This window comes from Heptranchias perlo, chromosome 26, assembly GCF_035084215.1.
Source record: "Heptranchias perlo isolate sHepPer1 chromosome 26, sHepPer1.hap1, whole genome shotgun sequence".
NCBI lineage: Eukaryota > Metazoa > Chordata > Chondrichthyes > Hexanchiformes > Hexanchidae > Heptranchias > Heptranchias perlo.
The window spans coordinates 30088907-30108413 of record NC_090350.1 but is presented as its reverse complement, the minus strand read 5'-3'; the positions used below and the strand labels follow the sequence as shown (position 1 = coordinate 30108413).

At 41.6% G+C, this 19507-nt stretch overlaps 1 protein-coding gene across 3 annotated transcripts in view; it reads right to left on the bottom strand.

Moving 5' to 3' along the window:
* Positions 1-19507, bottom strand: part of LOC137342642 (tyrosine-protein kinase Fyn-like) — a 235288-nt gene that overhangs the window by 193679 nt on the left and 22102 nt on the right. For 2 of the 3 annotated variants that reach the window (XM_068006681.1, XM_068006679.1), the window contains exon 2: positions 3414-3494. The exons of the other annotated variant lie outside the window; for it this stretch is intronic. The gene's annotated coding sequence lies outside the window, so the exon portion shown is untranslated. The remainder of the gene's footprint in view (positions 1-3413; positions 3495-19507) is intronic. 3 annotated transcript variants of the gene reach the window in all.

The following is a 19507-nucleotide window of genomic DNA, read 5'->3' as shown; positions in this document are numbered from 1 at the left end:
AATCTTAAGACATTAACGATTGTCCCTTCTGGCCATCCCCAGATGTCAGCGATTACAGATAACACACAATCTACATTTCAAAGAAATGTTGGTCCAACCATCAAACAAACAACCTCAATTAGTTTCTGATTACAACAACAGGAAGCCAGCTGAATCTTGCGGAAATAGTACATGAATTGGGGCAGGTTTGTGAGTTGGTTACCCCCTCCCCAAGAGTCAAAAGAAGCCCTTCTTCCAGCAACAGGAATCTGAAAGAAATTTTCACGATTCATGCAGGATGGAAACTATCGGTATCACAACTGTACTAAAGTGTGAACTCTTGTATTTTAATTAGCCGCAATTTAATGTTTCAGCTATTTCCTTCTAGTTCTATGTGATATGTCTGCAATATCACTGCACTGCAGACATAAAACAGTAAAGATCTCTTCAGAGTTAAATCCAACATTTTGCATTCAAGATTCGGTGTGGAAGAACTACAGCATCCACTTTTGTTTCACATGGTGGAGACTTCAAATGCTTCTAAAACACAAAATACAAGGGGAAGGATTTTAATTTTTCATGACAAATTTTCTTTAAAAATCCAAAAAGGACTATTTTTGCAGGATATTTCCAGATGTCACAAAGAACTGAGTGTGATAATATGGCATTATTTCAACAACTATTTTATTCACATCTTCTGTTGTTGTTGATATTTGTGGCAGATATCAAGGACCAGGTTATCCTGTGTGAGAGTTTGGGCCATCAATCACCTCCATTCAGTGACCTCCATTTGTTCCCTAAGCATAGCATCATGAACTGACGAAGAATCTATACCTGAAAGGTTAACTCACCTGTTCTCTCCACAGATGCTGACTGACCTGCTGAGTGCTTCCAGCATTTTCGGTTATATTTCAATTAAGGAGCAAGCTGAAAAGACATTGCAGACAACCCAAGAACTAGCACCCAATCCTTCTAATTGAGGCTTTAGTGATGTTTCAGTCTTTATTTCATAATTAAACCACTCCAGATTTCCTGTGCAGCCAAATTCGAGTGCAAGACTATACTATTTGAACCCAGCATGAAGCGGTAGCTGGCCAGCGGGATGACGGGCGGTAGAAGGCCGCCATTGGGGACCCAATGGAACGGTCCCTGACACTCAAGTATGGGTTGGGAAGGTGGGGGGGGGGGATGCGGGGAGGGACTCATGGTCGGGGGAGGGGGAAGAAAGCCTGCATCAAGGAGGCCAAGGTTTCCTTGTGAGGTCCGGAGGAGTACGCTTTTTGGGTCTCTTCAGGTCCTGGCTCCTCGCCACCGGGTTTGTCTGGCAGGGGCGTCCCCGCACTGGCCTCCAGTTAAAATTGCAGTCGGGCCCTAATGACATCATTGGAGCCTGATCTGCATATTTAAAGTAGCACCCCGCTGCCTTCCGACAGATGTCCCTCTCACCTACTCAGGAGAGCAGATTAAGATTACAACCCATGGGAAGGCAGCAGGATCAATGTAGGTAAATCGCACAGGCTATTTTAAATGCCCACCTGCCCAGTTTCCACTGGGCAAGCAGAGTTAAAATCACACATTAAATATCTAAATACTTTTACGTAGATAAGAAACAGTCACTATTTTGTAGCTGAGCAAACAGTGAACAAATGAGATCAATTATAATGTCATTCTCAATAAGAAAAACAGTGACGCATTCATTGTAGTTCCCACCACAATAGTTCAGAAGTTTAATATTAATACTCTTTTTATTCATTCGGATCATGCTACATCCCTTTCCACCAACTCTATAAGCCTATACGATAACTCCAAAATCATTTTCCAAACTCCCTTCTAATGAAGAAAGGCTCCATTGATTCTCCCACACACGAATCTCACATGCAAAAATGCTAGATGCAGCTCCTGAGATCTTTGGACCTTCCAGTTGCTGTGTTAATTCAGCAAAGCTTGCGTGAATATGCATGCAGCAGATATCTATATTTCTGTAACAAAGAAGCACTCACTACTTTATCCGTTACTTCCCACCAGTTGGATCCTGTATGCTGGCTGCATGTTTTGCAATAACCCTACAGTCTCATTTACACTGCATAGTCACAGGGGGGAGTGGTATTGAGAGTACTGGCATAAAGTTTACACTCCAAATCCCACCAGTGTAGAGGTAAAACTAGCACCAAATTCAGATGTGCTCGTACTTTGGTAAGAGGCCACTCCTATACCGGCATCAACAATCCAACTCGGCAGTAAACTGTCATGTAAGTACTATACTGTACCGAGTGTAAAAAATACAAGTTGTGTTTGTTCATCCCTCATGTACTTATCTAGCTTCCTCTTAAATAGATGCATTTAAGAGGAAGCTAGATAAGTACATGAGGGATGAAGGAATAGAAGGATTTGTTGATAGGGTGAAATGAAGTAAGATGGGAGGAGGTTCTTGTGCAGCATAAGGACCGGTATAGACCAGTTGGGCCGAATGGCCTGTTTCTGTGCTGTAAATCCTATGTAATGTGGCCTTTACAAAAGCCCCAATACCCCACAATTGTCTATAACGGTTGAAGTACTCCAAAACTTGTGACTTTCAACTCGGTAAAGGTGCTAAATAAATGCATGTATTAGTTATTTTGAATTACTTTTCTATTGTTAAAAATACATCAAATGGGTCATGGTCACTGATGTGATGCAATAAATATCTCCACAGAAACAGCTAATTGGATAATACATGAATAACGAATTCAGTCTCAGGAGCGAAGATATAGTGGGTGAAAAACAGGCAGCAGCGGATCAGCCCCCCATTATACCCCTTGCCCAATTTTACTCTCCTGGCGGCTGATCCACTACTGTCTGTTTTGCGGCCCTGCCAGAAGATAGTAAATAAGAAGCTGTAAGATGACAAGCATTTATGATATGCTGTATGGACCACATGTATTGTATTTTTCACAGAATCATTATTCCACTGATAACACCTGCAGTACATTTTAGCTGAAAGAGCGTAAATGATTATCTCTTGGCTTTTTTTAAAATGGAAGAAAATTGGCTAGGATCTGTTGCTCACATCACCCCTGTGGAAATCAGATTTTTATTTCAACAGTATTACTCTAGATAAGTGTTCCAATTATTATGGAGACATCCCACATATCCGTTGTTGCATTGAAAGAGTGATCTGTTTTTAGAGGCTTGGGCCCTGAAATTGCACTGCAGGATATTAGTGTATGAATGCTTAACCTGTTCATCTGAAATTCCTCTGTGCTATTTTAGTCGAACCATTAACCTGTTTTAAAATGAATAGTGGAGAGAGGAATTTCAAATGAGTGCATTAAGTGTTTGCGTGTTAGTACCTCACGGTGTAACTTCAGAGTCCTTACTTTTCTATCTTACCAGCAGCAATGGAATGATTGTGCACGGTGATGGCTCACATAGTCAAATAGCCTTCCAATACTCACTGTTACACATGATGAATGGCAACTTGTTTGAGGTAGCGCAGATCAGCTGCTGCCTGCAAAATGGCACCCCAGCACGAGTCACTGCCATTAAGAGAGAATTAGGTATGAATAGAAAATCACAAGAAAAACGTAAAAATATAAATAGGACCAGTAAGCAACACATTTACCAATACTGTGCCCTCGACACTTCAGCACTAATTCTGGTCAATCACAAAGGCAGCAACCTGAGATGCAGCCTGAAGATCAGTTCAATTTATAAAACACTAACATTCTGCAATTTTAAAAGTAAACAGCACATTAAAATTTATCAAGAACTGTGACAATATCCATAGGAACTTTGCTTTGTGATAGGAATCGGTTATTTCTACTCCAAGGTTGTGAGTTCAATACCCACAGCAGAACTGGAGCTCATAATTTAGGATTACATTTCAGTACAGTACGGTGTTGTTGCCACATTGTCAGAGGTCCTGTCCTTCAAAGGAAAAATAAGACGCTGGTCCAGTCATAGTGTTCAGGTGGATGTTAAGGATCTCAACTGTTTGAAGAGGTGCAGGGAGCTCTCCCAGCTAAAATTCCTCCATCAACCAATATCAAAGAAGTAAAACAGAATAACCCGGTCATTCGTCTCATTGCTATGTGTGAAATCTAGCAGTGTAAAAAAATGGCCACCTCTTCCTAAATGACAGTCACTGCACTTCACAGTGACTGATAGAAACGTTTCAAAGCAGTTCACGTACAAAGAGACACAGGGTGCTTTATAAATGCAAGTCTTTCTTTTCTTTCTCTGAAAATTTCGGGTTTAAACATGTCAGAACAGTAACACAATGGTGGATAATGTTATCATTCTGCTGATTCAATTTACCTCACTTTGAAATATTCAATAGAGCACAGGCTTATTTTCCCTTCTTTATCATCCAAAAACAAAACCAGAGTGCAATTTGCCACTGTTTATTTCTCGATTACTACAGGAACTGCTTTGAGACTGGTACCTCCAGAGAGCAATGCGCTGAGTGATAATGCAATTCCTTGGTCAGGCAAAGCAGATCTCTGCTCAGTGAATCCTAATGCTGGTTACATTTTTAATGGCAGCGAAAAGCAGACAGTTCGGTCGGCCTTTTCATCAAAAGGTTAAAAGTGAAATTGAAATAGTATAACTGGAGTGGTTTTAAACGTTCACTTCATACTGTTGAGGTAGAAGCAGGGCGAGATTATTTCTTTGAGGTGATTTCATATACACTTACCAGGATTAGATCTGCTAACTTTATTCTTGAAAAATACCACACGGTTTGAATTGATGTGAAATTGTAGCAGCTTCACATTGATATAAAGTATGTAGAATAGCGGGTCTCTTCATTTCCTCTCTCACGACCGGACAGTCAGAGATACAGACGCTTAAACAGTCATAGTCAATGCTGCTCTGCGCATGGCCAACAGGAAATATGTTTCTGCCAGGAAGGCGCAGCCCTGCTAACTTTACTCCATGCAGAGATGATCCCATCTCACAAAAGATTGTGCTCAGCGGTATGATTAAGATTGTCTGAACCATTAAATACAATGAACTTGAATGTTACTAAAAGCTGAGACCTCAAGTCATGTCCTCTGGGAGTCTAACAGCCTACTGTAGAGTTGTCAGCCATAACCTTTTTTTATTGCAATTGCTCTCTGGTTACAATACACTGTCACATACCATTACATTCATGGAGCACACTGTACAATACACAAAGTGCAGTGCACACAATACAGGGTGATAGTTAGTTTGGCTTGCAGATGACCTGGAACTAACGCAGGGAGAAGTGGCTGCACTTACACCACAGACTCACTAGCATAGTTTTTCTGATTGGGCATAAGCCCGACTTAAAGTGGCATGGTGAGAGAACCAAACGTGTAGTGTGCATTGACCTCACAGCTTTTAATGGGGTCAGCCTCATTTTAATACCGTTGCCAAGTGAGCACCAGGCATGGAAAACACCCGTGATTTTGAGCTTGCCTGTTGGTGGAAAATCGCATGCTGCTGCAGGATATAAAGTCCTGCGACAGTTCAAGAAGGCAAGCATTGTAATGTGGCAATTTTGAATTCTACCAAGCTCACAACAAATATCTACGTCTGTAAGGATTGCAGGAAGCTAGATGCAGCCCATTTCTTGGATAGGGCCATAGAAATTCTCTTAGTGGGCATAAGGTAGAAGACGGCCGGCCCCTCTATGGCAGTGAGCAACATAGGACATTAAGAGCAGCCCAGGGAGAATGGGAGGAAGTGGCCACCTGTGCTAATGCTTCTTCCACCACACCACGCACATAAAAACAGTGTCTAAAAATGCCTGATGAACTTAGCAGGTCAGTTAATGTAGGAAAACCCACCATAACCTTCATTAATACTGTCTACTAAGCATGTGTGGCAGGTAATTTACAATTACCTCCCCTGTGAGTACTTTCAAGCATTACAATGAATGCCCATGACATTATGAAGTGCACTTTGCGTCTCCAGCCTTCACCTGGAAGTGCTCCTTCAGTCACATCCTTATCTGCATTCAACCCAAAAGAACCTTTCTCTCTAATGCCTAAATTTCACCAGGGACTACACTTTAAAACAACTTCATTGGCTGTGAAGTGCTTTGGATGTTGTGAGAGCATGAAAGGTACTGTAAAAATACAATATTTTTTCTTTACATATTGCAAGTACACCACATCACACCCACGATTACATTTTGGTATCACTGAAATTGGAAATTCTCACTTTGTAATCTGCTTGTAGAAGAAGATAACCCATAAGAGAGACAGCATTAACAGGAGACAGACCCCTAACTTTAGATCTCATACATTGTATAAAGGAGATGCCCTTAAAATCTTGGGAAGGGAGACCATGAAAGCTGCAGAAGATGGTGAAGTCGGAAGCTTGCTGTCAGCTTAAGATTGGTTATAAATTTCTTCTGCTCTTCCCTCTCATCCTATTCTCTAATTCACTTACTTCTAGTAAAGCCCAGACTTAAGCCCTTTAGCAGTTTATTCCTTCTATTGAAAGCTCTAAAGTAAAAGCTGCTCATAATGACACAATTGTAACCTGTCTTCCTCTCTTTCTCGAGCGTACCTCAGAAATTACAGCCAGGCCCATTGAGCACAGGAGCAGAAGGCAGACAGCACATGCACTGCAAGCTAAAGGAGCCTAACTGACTGCTGGGGCAGTTCTCCTGCAGGTTTGGAACAGCTAATTTTCATTCACAAATATGGACAAATGGTCAGTGTGGTCCAAAAGAGCACAATTGGCACGTGTGCTAGATCTGCAGGGCAGATCCTGAATCTGGATTTATATCACAGCTTTAGCCGTTGCCTTGGAATTCAAAGTGCTTCACAGCAGTGATAAAATTGCAGTGTATGGACAGGCTAAGTCACTCCAGAGACAGACATTTTCATCAGATGCAATCTGCAAAGTTGACCGCAGCTGAGCCCGAGATAGGAAATGCACCAATCCATTGCAAATTGCCAAAATACAATCTTCTTCTTCCCTGTAAATGGCCCAGTCCCACCATGCGTAGTTGAAAATATTAAAGTTTTATTTTGTGAGGGCATATCAAAGAAGAAGGCTGCTGCATTTTACACAACAGTGTCGGTCAAGTAGAATTCAATGTGAAAGCAGGCAGGTACATAATGGGCTAAATTTCAGTTTCAGTTTCCCGTTACCTTCAGCAAATTGATAGTGAAAAAAAAACTCAATTTATTGTAACTTGTATAAAACAATGGGGTGAGGGAGATCAATAAAAATGACTGCTCTCCTCAGATATACATCACAATAATTCTCAAATTTCAAAAATAATTCACAATAAACCATTGATATGCAGTCCACAAATTACATAGAAATTACAGCACAGAAACAGGTCATTCAGCCCAACTGGTCTATGTTGGTGTTTATGCTCCACACAAGCTTCCTCCCACCCTGCTTCATCTAACTCTATCAGCATACCCTTCTATTCCTTTCTCCCTCATGTTCTTATCTAGCTTCCCCTTAAATACATCTATGCTACTCACCTCAATTACTCTATGTGGCATCAAGTTCCACATCCATACATATACATATATATTGATAAATTTCCAATAGATGGTTGGTGCCTCCACTAAAACCGCAGAGAGAAAAATTTCAAACAAATACAATAAAGCGATTGTCCTCCTGCATCTCATGATGTAATGTCAGGGCTCCAGTTTGCTGACTGTCAATTGCAAGATGAGGGGGTGACAAGCGAAGGACTGCCAAAACTTTGAGACAAAACAGTGCAGCAGCCACCCACTAATGTTCCCCAGGTGTTTTTGAATTGCCTTTTCCCTGCTGATCCTGTTTAGGGGAAGTGATCTGTGTGTGCTGCACTCCTCCTTTGACTTTTTAAGTCAGGTATCGGTCACCCTGGGCTCCGCGTGCTGTGCGGACGACAAATTACTTAATCGAGTGTGAACATCGAGACTGGCTCCCTGCATTTATTTTGGTAAAAAACAGCTCACTTAATCCAATGGTACATTTCTAAACCGATTTTTGTGGATCTACGATGCTGTTGATTCCCCCAAACGATGAGGCACCATTACTATAGAGTGCAACTGACAGTGGCAGACTCCATGAATCACCTGCTGGCAATACCACTGCAAGCCGCTCTTCTGAAAAACTGTAAACTTACATTTAATAGGCTTATTACTCCCTCAGGTGATAGAAAAATCATATAAACACATGAGAGACACCTTCTGTGCAGCGTTCTGTGCAGTTTCAATTGAGCATTCCAAAAAGGCTCCACAGTCAACAATAAAAACTTCAATTTATATATCATTGGGGAGTGATGATGATTTTAAAATTCTCATCCTTGTTTCCAAATCCCTCTATGGCCTCACCCCTCCCTATCTCTGTAACCTCCTCCAACCCTACAAACCCCCCAAGATGTCTGCGCTCCCCCAATTCTGGCCTCTTCCGCATCCCCGATTTTCAGCGCTCCGCCATTGGCGGCCAAGCCTTCAGCTTCCTTGGCCCTAATCTCTGTAATTCCCTCCTTATACCTCACTACCTGTCTAGCTCTCTCTCCTCCTTTAAGACGCTCCTTAAAACCTACCTCTACCTGTCCTAATATCACTTTATGTAGCTCAGTGTCAAATTTTGTTTGATAACACTCCTGTGAAGTGCCTTGGGCGGTTTTATTACATTAAAGGTGCTATATAACTTTGTTTCATTCATTCGTGGGATGTGGGCGTCACCGGCAAGGCCAGCATTTATTGCCCATCCCTAATTGACCTTGAGAAGGTGGTGGTGAGCCGCCTTCTTGAACCCCTGCAGTCCGTGTGGTGAAGGTTCTCCCACAGTGCTGTTAGGTAGGGAGTTCCAGGATTTTGATTCAGTGACAATGAAGGAACGGCGATATATTTCCAAGTCAGGATGGTATGTGACTTGGAGAGGAACGTGCAGCTTGTGGTGTTCCCACCTGTTGCCTTTGTCCTTCTAGGTGGTAGAGGTCGTGGGTTTGGGAGGCGCTGTTGAAGAACCTTGGCGAATTGCCGCAGTGCATCTTGTAGATGGTACACACTGCAGCCATCATCCTGTAATACTGTAGCTACAAGATCAGGTCAGAGGCTGGGTATTCTGCAGTGAGTGACTCGCCTCCTGACTCCCCAAAGCCTTTCCACCATCTACAAGGCACAAGTCAGGAGTGTGATGGAATACTCTCCACTTGCTTGGATAAATACAGCTCCAACAACACTCAAGAAGCTGGACACCATCCAGGACAAAGCATGCCGCTTGATTGGCAACCTATCCACCGCCCTAAACATTCACTCCCTTCACCACTGGCGCACTGTGGCTGCTGTGTGTACCATCCACAGGATGCACTGCAGCAACTCACCAAGGCTTCTTCGACAGCACCTCCCAAACCCGCGACCTCTACCACCTAGAAGGACAAGGGCAGCAGGCACATGGGAACAACACTAACTGCACGTTCCCCTCCAGGTCACACGCCATCCTGACTTGGAAATATATCGCCGTTCCTTCATCGTCGTTGGGTCAAAATCCTGGAACTCCCTACCTAACAGCACTGTGGGAGAACCTTCACCACATGGGCTGCAGCGGTTCAAGAAGGCAGCTCACCACCACCTTCTCAAGAGCAATTAGGGATAGGCAATAAATGCTGGCCTCGCCAGCGACACCCACATCCCATGAATGAATAAAAAAAATCATACTCCTGACTTGTGCCTTGTAGATGGTGGAAAGACTTTGGGGAGTCATGAGGTGAGTCACTTGCCACCGAATACCCAGCCTCTGACCTGCTCTTGTAGCCACAGTATTTATGTGGCTGGTCCAGTTTAGTTTCTGGTCAATGGTGACCCCCAGGATGTTGATGGTGGGGGACTCGGCGATGGTAATGCCGTTGAATGTCAAAAGGAGGTAGTTAGACTCTCTTCTATTGGAGATGGTCGTTGCCTGGCACATGTCTGGTGCAAATGTTACTTGCCACTTATTAGCCCAAGGTCTTGCTGCATCCGGGCATGGACTGCTTCATTATCTGAGGGCTTGCGAATGTAACTGAACACTGTGCAATCATCAGTGAACAACCCCACTTCTGACTTTATGATGAAGGGAAGGTCATTGTTGAAGGAGCTGAAGGTGGTTGGGCGTAGGACACTGCCCTGAGGAACTCCTGCAGCAATGTTCTGGGGCTGAGATGACTGGCTTCCAACAACCACTACCATCTTTCTTTGTACTAGGTACAACTCCAGCCACTGGAGAGTTTTGCTTCTGATTCCCATTGACTTCAATTTTACTAGGGCTCCTTGGTGCCACACTCGGTCAAATGCTGCCTTGATGTCAAGGGCAGTCACTCTCACCTCACCTCTGGAATTCAGCTCTTTTGTCCATGTTTGGACCAAGGCTGAAATGAGGTCTGGAGCCGAATGGTCCTGGTGGAACCCAAACTGAGCGTCGGTGAGCAGGCTATTAGTAAGTGCCGCTTGATAGCACTGTCAACGACACCGTCCATCACTTTGCTGATGATTGAGAGTAGACTAATGAGGCGGTAATTGGTCGGATTGGATTTGTCCTGCTTTTTGTGGACAGGACATACCTGGGCAATTTTTCACTTTGTCGGATAGATGCCAGTGTTGTAGTTGTATGGGAACAGCTTGGCTAGTTCTGGAGCACAGGTTTTCAGCACTACTGCCGGGATGTTGTTGGGGCCCATAGCCTTTGCTATAAATGCAAGTTATTGTTGTAGTACTGGACCAGCAACCATGGCAAGTTGTGAAACTGAATTCAATAAATATGGTCATTTGTGGGCACCACGAGAAATGACCACAAAAGTTGCTGGATTGTTGAAAAAACCCAACTGATTCACTAATGCTATCCCTACCCACTCTGGCCTACACTTGGCTGACTCTTAATGCCCTCTGAAGTGCCCAAGCAACCCATTCAGTTGTAGGTCTTGGGCAGATGATGGTGGGGAGGGAGGGTCGGGGTGATACACAAGAGAACCAGAATAAGAGGATCAGAGGGTACGGGAGGGGACACAAGGCTGAAGAAGGCTGCAGAGGTTGGATGAGGCAAGGTCTTGGAGAGATTTGTAGATGAGGATTTTAAATTCAATCCATTGAGGGATAGGGAGCTAATGTGGACCAACAAGGACAGGGGCGATGGGTGAGTGGGGCTTAGTAGGAGACAGGATGCAGAATTTTGGATGACCGATTTTATGGAGGGTGCAGATTGGGAGGCTGGCAAGGAAGACTTGGAGAAATCAATTCTGGATAAAAATTTTGGAGACAATGAGGATAAGGTAGAGGCAAAGGCAGTCATGTTGCAGAAGTGAAAATAAGTAGTCTTGTAAGCAGGTGGATAAGACATGAGGTTTGAAGCTCAGCTCTGAATCAAACAAAACGGTGAGGTTATGTGCAGCCTGGTTCAGCCTGAATGGAGTCAACAGCAAAGATGCAGAGATTTTGGCAGGGCTCAAAACAATGCCTTTGGTCTTTCCGATATAGAGTTGGGGAAATAAAATGCCCGATGCAGTAATTGTAATATCAGGTTTAATCCCTTATTTTGAATCCATAAACCATGTTGAAAAGAATTAGAAAGCTTAGAACACCACTTCTTTACCTGAGCTCTGTTACATTTCCTAACAAAAAGACTGCAGGATCCATACCAGTCTGTCTCAACTTTCAAAATGATCATGCCACCAAAATAAAATTGCTTCTCAAACTTCGTATTAAGCAAAAAGAGCAAATTTTTAATTCTACCATTTCAGCATAAATTCGCCGGACAAATACTCTACTGAGCAATCAGTCTGCTTTACTCTGCATCTGACCTTCCTGGTTATACCCATCCTGGAATTGCTTGATGTTGGTGTTGGTTACAAATCTGAAAAGTAATCCATTTTACAGTACAGTCATCCCTCGCTGACATCCAAGAATGGCTCCATAAATTAGCCCCGTGTGATGAATGTTTTAGCAGGTAAATGTAAACATTTTATTTGATACATTGTTATCCGTTAAACTTCTATCAACACAATGCTACTCCTTTAAAACACTTCTCTTTTTTCGAGTACAGTGTAGTCTGCTTATGCACCAGAGTATTGCCTTGATTTCTGCACATTATAGGTGGATAGAATTGCCAGATTATAGTTGTGCTTTTGTACATCAACGTACCTCTCCACCCTATCTAAAAACCTGAATGCATATCACTGATGCTTTTCCATTTTGAATCGTGTGACCTTTAAAGCGACCTCTATCCGCAGTAATAATTTTCCCCAATTTATCACATGACACTGGAGTCTTTTTGGATTTGTATGTTCTCCTTTATTATTTTATTTCAAACATGATTTCTGTTGATCTCAAATTGATGGAGGTTTTTTTGCTTCAACCTCTGAAAACAAGGCCGCTTGTTTTGGGTTTTCCTTTGTTAAACTGTGTAGTCCTTTGTAAAACTTACACACAGAAATGGACTTTAGCTTTCAGTTTGTCAGAACAGGAGTAAATCTTCCAATGAAAACTAATTTAGATTGGACACATTAACAAATGTTATGTTTCAACCCCATTCTGCTGGACATGCTGACGAGCATCACGCTTCAGTAATTTAAGTCTCACCATGGCACACCATAAACATACAGCACTTTGAGCCTTGTTGCTACAGGCTATCCTGCAGGTGGACTCATTTATGATGGTGGTGGCATTAAGAGGAAGGAAGGAACATAAGTAATGTGGCTGAGATCATAAATCCTTGTAGAACAGTGCTAGGTATTCTAGGTGTCAGAGTGCTAACAAATATTAACTGTCGTACAGCTGATACTAAATGGAAATCCATTATATGGCTTTCTGCATAATTGATGTTGACTGTATAGCTCAAAGATCAAATAACGAATGATTTCTGGTCACACCTTTGAGAGAAAAAAGTGCACATCCACTCAGTATTTTATCTAGAACATTCATCTTTCAGTCTTCATTTGGAAAAAAAATCACTCAAATGAATAGGGAGGTTGAAGGCTGGAAAATCAAAGTAAAACATCAAATAGCCTTGAGGTAGAGATACAGATTGTACGGGCTGCCACTTTGAGGGAACCGATTCTCGTGATGTGGAGATCACGGTGGTGCCTGTTGTCGAGGGATTGTAAGCACGCTGTACTTTAGGAACTCGGAATTTGGCCGGCTTTTTTGCACTACTAGTAAATCCTGTTTATTTAAATTCCAAAGTGTAGCACACAGTGTATTCCTTCAGGAAAACAGGTGCTTCATCAAAATAAGTCAATACACACCAAAATGTTAAAAAAAATACAAATATTAAAAGCATACAGGACAGGTTTCAAAGTAATTGACTTGAATTGTGTCTCAGTCTCTGGATAATTTCAAATAGATTATTAAAGCTCCCTCTGTAGAGTGGCTACAAATCAATTACAAAGTACTTGTACCAGTTAATAAGCTGTTATTAGTAACACAGCAAGTACAGCTCTATCAGGGATCATAACCAATCAACAAATCCACAGATTGACTACTGGTTTTAAATGATTACACAAACCTGCTATTGTCGCTAGTAGCCTTTTCATTGTATGGTACAGAAAATAATTCATAAGACCAGTAATACAGTACAATAAGAATGCATTTATACTGCAACTTTTGCATTTCTGCAAAGTGGTGTCACCAAATTGACATATACCTGCAGAGTAAACACTCAATCTGACTGTCATATAGCAGTCCGCGACTCTTTTGAAGAAGTTGCAACTCCCTGCTTGAACTAGATACTTCAGGGCAATGCTAATCTTTGGACCTCCTATCACTTCATAAGTATCATGAAAGTTTTTGAGAAATATGACATTCCACAAACAAACTCTCAAACAACAATGGCCACAAGCACAGCTTTGCGGACGCATATCGGCATACGACACAGAGCTCGCTCCCGACGACGATAGTGCAATTTGTAGTGATGAATCGCATTTTACACTTGCCAGTCTCAGACTAGCAGCACAGTATAACTGCACAATAAAATGCTCATATTGAGAAATAGGTTAAGTAGGACAAATGTTGGCTACGCTACTGTGTCAGTTGCTCCATTTCAGAAAAGAACTTCCTAAAAGGGATGATGTGGAGATGCCGGTGATGGACTGGGGTTGACAATTGTAAACAATTTTACAACACCAAGTTATAGTCCAACAATTTTTATTTGAAATCTACAAGTTTCCTGAGGAAGCCTCCGAAAACTTGTAGATTTCAAATAAAAATTGTTGGACTATAACTTGGTGTTGTAAAATTGTTTACAATTCCTAAAAGGGAGGAAGGGGAAGATGAATGTCAACGAGTGAATACACAAGTCTGCTTGCACAAGTCCAAGCAGCTGCCTAACAATGGAACTAGCAGAACTTTTGAAGCAGGCTGCCAGCCTGTTGGGAATGGTATCAGGTTAAAATGTTAGTAACCATGAGGGAGACAGGGAAATGCAATTATTTAGGCCACTGAAATGCTTTACATGTTCCATTTGATTCTCCTGTGCAAACTCTACTGAACAACATACATGCTAACTTTCAGTGCTTTGGGAGCCCAGACCGTGTGTTAACCTTTAACAGGCAGCACAGACCAGGTTCCTCTCCCCTCAGTGCCACTCCTACTGGAGTTGGCTGCCAATGGAAGTGATTCTGACCACTATGTACCTTAGGTGGGAATTCTCATCAGAACAGGAATTTCTGCCCACAGTATGCAGTGGCCAGGATTCCTGCTATAAAAAGGGATGGTAGAGAGACCAAAATAAGGCCTTAGAATAACATAGAAATTATAACACAGAAACTGGCCATTTGGCCCAACCAGTCTATGCTGGTGTTTATCCTCCACCCGAGCAGTAATACTAATCCCCATATGACTATCCTGTTCTCATGTCCCTTTATTCCCCTGTTCTTCAGCCCCAATTTTTTGTCTTTCTTCATATTTATATTTCCACAGACCAGGCAGCAATCTAGTGAATCTGTGCTGTACCCTCTCTGCTGCCTCAACATCTTTCCTATAATGGTGGAGCCCAAAACTGTACACAGCACTCTACCTGTGGTCCTACTAAGGTTTTATATAGATTCACAATTACAGTCTATATCCCTTGCCATAAAGCTCTGTGTGGATCCAATATACTTAAGTGCAAGCGGAACACCTCAAAATGTTTCACATACAATTAACTCTGAAATGCAGCAGCTATTATGCAGGCAACATAGAGATATTGACCATCTTTGACTCTTTGTAAACCAGTGTTAGAACTGACTGAACTCAACCCAATGTGAAAAAATTTAAGCGAAACTTTATTATTTGGATGCTATCTGATTTCAACAAATATATCAACACAAAATAAAACAAAGAGAATGGCTTGTTGTCTCCTACAGCCTGGGACCTAGAAACACCTCTCTCAATACCATTTTTAAACAACAATTTATATATTGCCCAAGTTTTCTAAACAGACAGCTGCTTAATTTGCTTGATGGGCAAATAAAGAGTAATTCATGTGGAATGAAGCAAATTTAAACAGTACAGATGATGAATGTGTCAGGATCTGTTGCACGGATTATCTGAATTGCAATGTATCTACGCTTTTATAGAACTCTACTTGCAATAACTGGTTTACAAAAAACCATTCAACTAAATAATGAAGAGCAACTGAGTACATAATGGTGCATTGTAGCCTCTGCACAAAGAGAGTCTCCCACCATTATCACTGAAGTGATTTAAATGGTTTCAATTCAAAAAAGCAGCAACTGTAGACTGTCACGAATATTCAAAAAAACTCATTCAAATCAAAAATAAATAAACTGTTATCATCTTTGTAAGATATGAATGGTTGACAAGGACAATTTTTGCTGTTCATTTCTTTCAATTCTATCCTTTTTTGTCATTGAAATGTATTGCTACTTGCTTAATAAGTAAGTTGTGTGTACTACCAGGGCTGAGTAACTTGATAAGTTGTACATTAAAAATATCAAACAAGACAACGTACAGCTTTTGCTTTTGTACCATTTAATGTGCTAGGATAAGACTAAGAATAAGATGTGTAATATATTTGAAATACTATGTGACTCTAATCTTGACCCTAAAGTTATGAGACAATACAAAAGCATCCCTGACTGTCAGGACTACAATCGTTATGCTGTAGGTCCGTATTCCAAAAGCAACCTAACATCAACCAACATAAATAAGCAGATTCTTCTCCTCCCAAAATAGTGAGCTTCACCAGCAGAACTGGGACACTTCAGTCTCCAGCCATTTTCAGCAATCTGTAACAAGGCAGAAGATGACCACGTCACATCAGCTAAAACCATCAGAAGCCATTTTATTAATAAACAGCCACCTGGGCCAAATATCAATCTTTAGTGAGGCCAGTAGGCAAAGTATTGCAGACATATCATGATTGCAGTTGCTGTCATGGCAACACAATCAGCCTTGTGAGTCAATGATAAAAATGTAGCTGGTTGATTTTGAATGCTTAAACTATACCTTTTCCCACATGGCTTTTATAAATGACTTTTATCCTATATATTTACACAGTGGGAACCACTTCAGTAATGATGCAAAGTTGATCTACAGGCACTAGTTTATTAATATTGTCTGTCAGTTTCAATACTAGGGTGTTCAAATCATGTTGCATATCCCGCAATCTTGCCTTTTTTATCCAAAATGAAGTGCCATTCGTGGTTACTGGAGAATGGCTAATCCGAGTGAGCTCCCATCATCATCGTTTCCATATTCTGGGATATGAGAACCAATAATAGTTCAAATAACCTGATACCATCAGAGCTATTTTGGACAACTTACCACATCCAACAACTAAAGAAGTTGGTGATGTTTTCAGTTAACCCGCTGTCCACCTTCACCTTAAGGAAGCACCACCAACCAAAAATGTTGCACAGTTTAATCTTTGTCACTTACAGATATGCCTTGGGGCACAATGCCACATGTACAAAGCCAATAATCCAGGTAGCACCAGCTCTTAAATCCTTGCTACAATACCAGCACACAGACTGCTAAAAAGGGTCCTTAAACTTCTTCAGATTTGCTGCGGACATTAATTTGCCAATTGGCAATATTGTACTGGATTAAAGATATATTAGTTTCTAATGGATTCCCCTGTCAATCCAGATGGATTTAAAGGGACACTGTCATGAGAAAAATTAAAAGGCAATCCCTTTTTTCCTGAATTTGTGATCTAAATCAAGTTGAAACACATCACTGCTCCATTTGTAAGTGAAGGGCTTGTGACAAAAATGGTACACAGGATTCTGGCTTTTTACCTTCCACAAACAAAAAATAGTTTGTCAAATGCTTTTTCATGTAGGCACTGTACTTACGCCCACTCACTTTATAGAATACTTTGTTATACTTTAATGTGTCTAGCTACAGACACAGGCAAAATTCAGAATGAACGGAATCAGCTAATCCAGTCAATACGGAGTAGGTTTCCAAGAGACCACTTTCAGCAAATGGAGGAAAAGGGGAGGGTGGATCCGATTGGGCAGTTCCCCGACCAGACGGTCGATGCCATTTAGCAGAACGTCTCGTCACCAGAACTGACCAACAGGCACCAGGCTGTAGCTTGGATAGTGGTGAGAAAGGCCCTTCCAGTGCGGGCTTTCCTGCATGCACGGAATCTCAGTGCCACCGCGAGCTGCCCTCGAGGCTGCAGCAGGGACGAGACTGTCGTTCACCTCCTGATGGACTGCCACTTCGCATGTGGAGCGAGATGCATTGGTATCTGTCCCGGTTCATCTCCAACAGCTTGATAACACAGGACGCCATGCTCTACGGGCTGTTCCCCGGGGCACACACCGAGACAGATATCACCTGCTGATGGAAGACCATCAACTCGGTCTGCCTGAAACTTGCTGGTCTTCCAGTTGAAGGAGCTGTCCACAACCGAGTGTTGCCAACTGGCACACTCCAAGGTCCAGGAGTACGTGCTGTGGGACGCACTGAAGCAAGGTGCGGCCTACCCAAAGGCTCTATGGGGAAAGGCCACCATATAAGGCCATCCCAATTTGTACTGTACAGAATGTATTAGAAGATATATACTGTGTTTTGTATTGTAATAATGGGATCGTAGTGTTTATGATCTGCACTGTATTTGGTTGAATGGCATTGCTTCAAATTGTGTTTGTTACATTGAACTGTGTGTATCTTTAAATTTTATGAAATAAAGGATATTTTGAAATTTAAAAAACCTTCAGCAAATGAAAGTCAAGCAAGAGGGAGAAAGTAATAACACCTGTGGTCTTGTTGGGTGACAGATATATTATGTGGATCCTTAAAACCATATACAATAATCTTAAACAGTCCTAAAACCTAAACTTCAAAGAAAGAAAAGCACAGAATTCAATGCCAGATGTAAAAACAGTGTTAGAAAAACATGCACTTATTCAGCTTCCCCTTATATGCATCTATGCTATTTGCCTCACCGACTCTACGTGGTAGCAAATTCCACATTCTAACCACTCTCTGGATGTATTAATCACTGAATCGGAACCATGGAGCAGAGATGTTACAGCCATGTTTTTAAATCTCAGTTACAGACACTGAATTCTTTCAAAGCTCACTGAATATTTAGAAATGTGTATGAAGAATGGGCTTGATCTCAATACTCCAGTTAGAAAATCATACCTAAAATATGCATGAAACGCAAGATTGGGGGGGGGGGGGGGGGGGGGAGATTTCCTCCGTGCACCGTGTGTAGTGAAATCATAAATCCATTCTTTGTAAACATTTCCTTAAACAAAGCACACAGAGGAAATCTCCCCCATGATAGGATATATACATTTCTGGATGGAGAAGGTTAGAATAATAAAACTTTGTTTCCATTATACACAATAAAATATACCACTGTTTGTTTTTTTAAACCAATTTTAAGAAGTTCATTTAAATTTGGAAATGGCAAATGATCCAATGGGTGATACTTATTCTCTGCAGCTGGGAGGGGGAAAAGGGAAGCACGGTATATTTTATTTTCAGGATCAAAGTTTTGTAAACCACAACATTTTCTGACCTTTGCAATGAAGCTTGCCACTAAGCTCAAAAGAAACAGCACAGCTGCACAAACCAACTGGAAACCATAACATGACATTAACTCAAGTGCATAGCCTCAGAGAATGGCACTGGTTCTCTGGTCTAGTTCACCATTTCCTTGTCTAATCATGCAACCCACAGGCAATGTCAGCAAAGTCCAGTGTATACATGGAATCTAATGATCCCTAGGCTGGTGATGGACCTTAGGAGTCTGCACACCAAAACCCAAACTGGAATTACAAGATTTCCTGTTTAACCCATGAAGTGCTGCACTGAATGAAGGTTGTCACTCCAAAAATATGACAATTATTTCTTGTTAAGTTTAATGTTGAATATCACAGGTAGAAGAGAGTTACAGGACAAGGCAATACTGAGTCACAGTCAGCGCGTTTGGATGTCATGCTTACGATTTCCTGGGTCAAAATAAAACTCACTAATCCTGTCCCCATCACAGAAAACATCAACACAGATAAAACACTAAAAGTAAGGAAAGAGGTTTACTAAAAACCTTCAGCTCCATATTTTCCTGGTGTATCTACTACTCTGCAAAATAAATTGCTGAAAATCCTTTCTCTAAAATT